General features: G+C 43.3%; 1 long non-coding RNA gene across 1 annotated transcript; it reads left to right on the top strand.

The window, feature by feature from the left end:
- The first annotated feature begins 3,282 nt into the window (after positions 1-3,282).
- LOC311125309 lies at positions 3,283-4,501 on the top strand. The gene is made up of 3 exons (XR_014612859.1): positions 3,283-3,307; positions 3,562-3,626; positions 4,418-4,501. It is a non-coding gene; the product is annotated as an uncharacterized lncRNA (long non-coding RNA).
- The last annotated feature ends 2,351 nt before the right edge of the window (positions 4,502-6,852 follow it).

Here is a 6,852-nt window from a genome sequence, read left to right as displayed (position 1 = left end):
TAGGTATAAACCACCTGAATATTGATATTCATTCGATTTTTCTTGAAGGTTGGGTGATTTTGAGAAATTAATTGTTATAACAAGAACATTTTCAAACATATAGCACTTGGAAAATATACAGGGTCAGGGGTGGCCAACCTCCTTGGAGAGCAAATAGGATTTTCTTCCAGACCAATTTTAAAGAGATAGTTCACCCAAATTACAAAATACACAATGTTTGTGTCCTCACCTTGAAAGCAGTCTATGGACAAGGAGACTGCAATCTATAATTTGGTTACCCACTGCCATGAACCATTAATATTAACATTTCCTGTGGAGAGCCTTGGTGTAGTGGTACTTGTCCTTGGCACATGTCACATACAACTTTCCACCTGAGAACAGGGATCGATCCCTACTTCAAGTCAAATCAAATCAAATTTTATTTGCCACATGCACCAAATAAAACAGGTGTAGACATTATCGTGAAATGCTTACTTACAGCCCTTAACCAACAATGCATTTATTTCTTAATAAAAAAGTAAAATAAAACAACAACAAAAAAAGTGTTGAGAAAAAAAGAGCAGAAGTAAAATAAAATAACAGTAGGGAGGCTATATACAGGGGGGTACCGGTGCAGAGTCAATGTGCGGGGGCACCGGCTAGTTGAGGTAGTTGAGATAACATGTACAGTGAGGGAAAAAAGTATTTGATCTCCTGCTGATTTTGTACGTTTGCCCACTGACAAAGAAATGATCAGTCTATAATTTTAATGGTAGGTTTATTTGAACAGTGAGAGACAGAATAACATAAACATAAATCCAGAAAAACGCATGTCAAAAATGTTATAAATTGATTTGCATTTTAATGAGGGAAATAAGTATTTGACCCCTCTGCAAAACATGACTTAGTACTTGATGGCAAAACCCTTGTTGGCAATCACAGAGGTTAGACGTTTCTTGTAGTTGGCCACCAGGTTTGCACACATCTCAGGAGGGATTTTGTCCCACTCCTCTTTGCAGATCTTCTCCAAGTCATTAAGGTTTCGAGCCTGACGTTTGGCAACTCGAACCTTCAGCTCCCTCCACAGATTTTCTATGGGATTAAGGTCTGGAGACTGGCTAGGCCACTCCAGGACCTTAATATGCTTCTTCTTGAGCCACTCCTTTGGAGCCTTGGCCGTGTGTTTTGGGTCATTGTCATGCTGGAATACCCATCCACAACCCATTTTCAATGCCCTGGCTGAGGGAAGGAGGTTCTCACCCAAGATTTGATGGTACATGGCCCCGTCCATCGTCCCTTTGATGCGGTGAAGTTGTCCTGTCCCCTTAGCAGAAAAACACCCCCAAAGCATAATGTTTCCACCTCCATGTTTGACGGTGGGGATGGTGTTCTTGGGGTCATAGGCAGCATTCCTCCTCCTCCAAACACGGCGAGTTGAGTTGATGCCAAAGAGCTCGATTTTGGTCTCATCTGACCACAACACTTTCACCCAGTTCTCCTCTGAATCATTCAGATGTTCATTGCAAACTTCAGACGGGCCTGTATATGTGCTTTCTTGAGCAGGGGGACCTTGCGGGTGCTGCAGGATTTCAGTCCTTCACGGCGTAGTGTGTTACCAATTGTTTTCTTGGTGACTATGGTCCCAGCTGCCTTGAAATCATTGACAAGATCCTCCTGTGTAGTTCTGGGCTGATTCCTCACCGTTCTCATGATCATTGCAACTCCACGAGGTGAGATCTTGCATGGAGCCCCAGGCCGAGGGAGATTGACAGATCTTTTGTGTTTCTTCCATTTGTGAATAATCGCACCAACTGTTGTCACCTTCTCACCAAGCTGCTTGGCGATGGTCTTGTAGCCCATTCCAGCCTTGTGTAGGTCTACAATCTTGTCCCTGACATCCTTGGAGAGCTCTTTGGTCTTGGCCATGGTGGAGAGTTTGGAATCTGATTGATTGATTGCTTCTGTGGACAGGTGTCTTTTATACAGGTAACAAGCTGAGATTAGGAGCACTTTAAGAGTGTGCTCCTAATCTCAACTCGTTACCTGTATAAAAGACACCTGGGAGCCAGAAATCTTTCTGATTGAGAGGGGGTCAAATACTTATTTCCCTCATTAAAATGCAAATCAATTCATAACATTTTTGACATGTGTTTTTCTGGATTTTTGTTGTTGCTATTCTGTCTCTCACTGTTCAAATAAACCTACCATTAAAATTATAGACTGATCATTTCTTTGTCAGTGGGCAAACGTACAAAATCAGCAGGGTATCAAATACTTTTTTCCCTCACTGTACATGTGGGTAGAGTTACTTCCAACCTTCCCACTGTTTCTAGCATTTGCATGTCTCCCTATCTCATTTCATTATTGTATGAATAAAGTGTCAAACAACTTTAAAAATATGTTAACAAAAATATTAGCATACTTTCAATTTCAAAGTAACATAGTCGTTCAACTTTGAGTGTTCATTTAATGTTCAATGCCTCCTGAATACACCTGACCTGTGTTATTATTATTATTTTACCCTGGTCATATGTTTAAATTAAATTATGTAAAGAAAATACGTGACTTATCTCTTTATCACATTAATATGATGTGTAGTGTTTGGAGATTTTATGAACTCAATATAAACTTCCTACTGTGCCCACTAGATGGCTGTAATGCGATGCACTGTATCTAAACCGGTTCGTAATACCATAGAAGAAGAAAACGCTAGCTAACAATCCTGGAAGTGGACAGAAATTGTTTTGTTTGGCTTGGCAACCTGAACTACACAGCCAGTTGAATAATACAGTAAATGTGATAGGAAAGCATCCAACAGGAAAGTGTGATTGTTGTCAGGAAACAGAGACCGTGGAGCATGTATTGCTACAGTGTGGGCAGTATCAGAGGGAAAGAGAGAGGATGAGATCTAGTATGAGGGAGAAGGGGATACAGGAAATTAGTTTAAATAGTATATTTTTACAATTAAGTCATTTAGCAGACGCTCTTATCCAGAGCGACTTACAGTTAGTGAGTGCATACATTTTTCATACTGGCCCCCGTGGGAAACGAACCCACAGCAATGGCGTTGCAAGCGCCATTCTCTACCAACTGAGCTACATATATTGAGTGGAACGTCATTAGATATAGTGTAAAATATTTTGTTATCTTTTTTTAAGAGCAACGGGGCTGGCATGTAGGATTTACTTCCTCCCTGTCTCTGGCCCACACTCCAGTACAGTTAGTGGCAGTAATGCACCATAACGTTGGATGCCAACCGCCGATAAACCCCACTGAAGAAGAAGAAGAAGAAGCAGAAGAAGGCAGCAACCTGAACCTGTCAATTGAGGTAATGGTATGGTTATAAATCAATTTCGTGACGTTTTCGTGTAGATAACATCACCTACCTATATGAGATTGATGGATAAATATGTTTTTAATCATCAGTGACATAAATCGTGTGTGTGCAGGAATGGCTGTTCTTGTGATGCAAAGTTAGCTAGTAGTAGCTAACTAAGCTCATTAGCTACAGTAACTAGCCATATTATCGTGCCGTAATCTTTTGTCAGATGTCAACTATAATTATTCATGCTTTTATTTCAGCTGGACCTAACAAGACATAATGCCTGAAGTCAAGTCGATGTTCAGAGAAGTGTTGCCCAAACAAGGTGAGTAACGACCATTATCAATAAAGACTGTGTGGGCGGCAGGTAGCTTAGTGGTTAAGAGCGTTGTGCCAGTAACCGAAAGGTCGCTGGTTGTAATCCCCAAGCCGACTAGGTGAAAAATCTGTCGATGTGCCCTTGAGCAAGGCACTTAACCCTAATTGCTCCTGTAAATCGCTCTGGATAAGAGCGTCTGCTAAATGACTTAAATGTAAATGGTATAAATGAGCAATTTCGTCTATCTATCATGCAACCCAATACAGACATCCCTTCACTGCACTGCTGCAGTAACGTTAGGTGCTCTAAAATACTGTAAACAAATTCCTTTCAGTAGAAGGAACATTTCGAAACACTGCCAAGTGTGTGCCAACTGCCAACCGATGTTCTGTTCCTTCAGGTTTTTACTCCTACAGAAAATACCTCTCTGCCATCTACTGTTGAAACCGGTCACTGACCCCAAAAAGATCCACCTACACATAGCCCACCAGCTTTTTTCTCTTTACCTGAAAACGTAGCTACAGTATGTTCAGTGGAAAACTGCACAGTACTACACAATAGAGTATACCATGTTGATATAGTGTGATGAATTATGCAGATTTTATTGATCATAGTAATGAGTCTATTCTATAAAGACAGTCTTGTAAAGTGTAAGAGTTGGTTAATTCCTATTATTGTGGCACACAGGAAACCTGGGTTCCTGTCTGTGTTATCATTTATTTTCTTTATCCATTCTGATAACTAGACGACAAGCCTGTAATTTCTCACTCTTGGTTTTGCTACCATTCAAAGGGCAGTTGTCCATGGAGGACGTCCCCACCATGGTGCTTTGTAAGCCCAAGCTGCTGCCTCTGAAATCAGTCACCCTGGAGAAACTGGAGAAGATGCAACTGGAGGCCCAGGAGGCCATCAAGCAACAGGATCTGGCACTGAAAGCGCAGCAGTAGCCACAGTAGACACGCAATGGCAGCTCAAGGAGTAGTAGGGTCAGTAGACACAAAATGGACGATAGCCGGAGTAGTTTATTATCAAGCAACAGGAACTGGCACTGAATGAGCAGCAGGAGCCACAGTAGACACACAATGGAGGACTCTAGCTACACCAGTAGACACAAAATGAACGATAGCCAGAAGTTTCAAGATGGATACGATGGAGGGCAGAGGTTCACACTAGTCACAACTAGGGCTGTTGCGGTGACCGTATTACCGCCACACCGGCGGTCACGAGTCATGAAGGCAGTCAAATTCCACATGACTGTTTAGTCATGGTAAATAGGCTTTTCCAAGCTCTGATGCTGCTGCTGGTCATTAGTAGCCTACCAAACTTTTTTCCTGCTGTCCCTGTTTCGATACATGTGCATGATAATGGTCCATTCTAAATCAAAACAAATGTCACACATATATTATTTAGTATATGTAAAGACAAGATTAAATCAAGAATAGTCTGATGGGTGACAATATTAGCCTATCACTTGTGAATTATACACTGCTCAAAAAAATAAAGGGATGTAACTCCAAGTCAATCACACTTCTGTGAAATCAAACTGTCCACTTAGGAAGCAACACTGATTGACAATACATTTCACATGCTGTTGTGCAAATGGAATAGACAACAGGTGGAAATTATAGGCAATTAGCAAGACACCCCCAATAAAGAAGTGGTTCTGCAGGTTGTGACCACAGACCACTTCTCAGTTCCCATGCTTCCTGGTTGATGTTTTGGTCACTTTTGAATGCTGGCAGTGCTTTCACTCTAGTGGTAGCATGAGACGGAGTCTACAACCCACACAAGTGGCTCAGGTAGTGCAGCTCATCCAGGATGGCACATCAATGCGAGCTGTGGCAAGAAGGTTTGCTGTGTCTGTCAGCATAGTGTCCAGAGCATGGAGGCGCTACCAGGAGACAGGCCAGTACATCAGGAGACGTGGAGGAGGCCGTAGGAGGGCAACAACCCAGCAGCAGGACCGCTACCTCCGCCTTTGTGCAAGGAGGAGCAGGAGGAGCACTGCCAGAGCCCTGCAAAATGACCTCCAGCAGGCCACAAATGTGCATGTGTCTGCTCAAACGGTCAGAAACAGACTCCATGAGGGTGGTATGAGGGCCCGACGTCCACAGGTGGGGGTTGTGCTTACAGCCCAACATCGTGCAGGACGTTTGGCATTTGCCAGAGAACACCAAGATTGGCAAATTCGCCACTGGCGCCCTGTGCTCTTCACAGATGAAAGCAGGTTCACACTGAGCACGTGACAGACGTGACAGTCTGGAGACGCCGTGGAGAACATTCTGCTGCCTGCAACATCCTCCAGCATGACCGGATTGGCGGTGGGTCAGTCATGGTGTGGGGTGGCATTTCTTTGGGGGGCCGCACAGCCCTCCATGTGCTCGCCAGAGGTAGCCTGACTGCCATTAGGTACCGAGATTAGATCCTCAGACCCCTTGTGAGACCATATGCTGGTGCGGTTGGCCCTGGGTTCCTCCTAATGCAAGACAATGCTAGACCTCATGTGGCTGGAGTGTGTCAGCAGTTCCTGCAAGAGGAAGGCATTGATGCTATGGACTGGCCCGCCCGTTCCCCAGACCTGAATCCAATTGAGCACATCTGGGACATCATGTCTCGCTCCATCCACCAACGCCACGTTGCACCACAGACTGTCCAGGAGTTGGCGGATGCTTTAGTCCAGGTCTGGGAGGAGATCCCTCAGGAGACCATCCGCCACCTCATCAGGAGCATGCCCAGGCGTTGTAGGGAGGTCATACAGGCACGTGGAGGCCACACACACTACTGAGCCTCATTTTGATTTGTTTTAAGGACATTACATCAAAGTTGGATCAGCCTGTTGTGTGGTTTTCCACTTTAATTTTGAGGGTGATTCCAAATCCAGACCTCCATGGGTTGATAAATTTGATTTCCATTGATAATTTTTGTGTGATTTTGTTGTCAGCACATTCAACTATGTAATGAAAAAGTATTTAATAAGTTTATTTCATTCATTCAGATCTAGGATGTGTTGTTTAAGTGTTCCCTTTATTTTTTTGAGCAGTGTATATTATCACTTGTGAATGATGCCCAGCACAAGAAACATTGCCTTTTTTTTGCGACTTGTTCGAATCATAGTCGCACACCTCATGTAGCCTAGCCCATAGGCCTATATGTTTTAATAAGGTTTGTATCACAACTAAAGTGGCCAAATAACTTCTTAAAATTTAAGCACATTAATCCACTTTACAAGGGG

This window comes from Coregonus lavaretus (genome assembly GCF_964263955.1).
Source record: "Coregonus lavaretus genome assembly, contig: HAP1_SCAFFOLD_255, whole genome shotgun sequence".
NCBI classification, from domain to species: domain Eukaryota; kingdom Metazoa; phylum Chordata; class Actinopteri; order Salmoniformes; family Salmonidae; genus Coregonus; species Coregonus lavaretus.
Note: the sequence above shows the minus strand (reverse complement) of the source record. Positions and strands in the feature narration are given on the sequence as shown.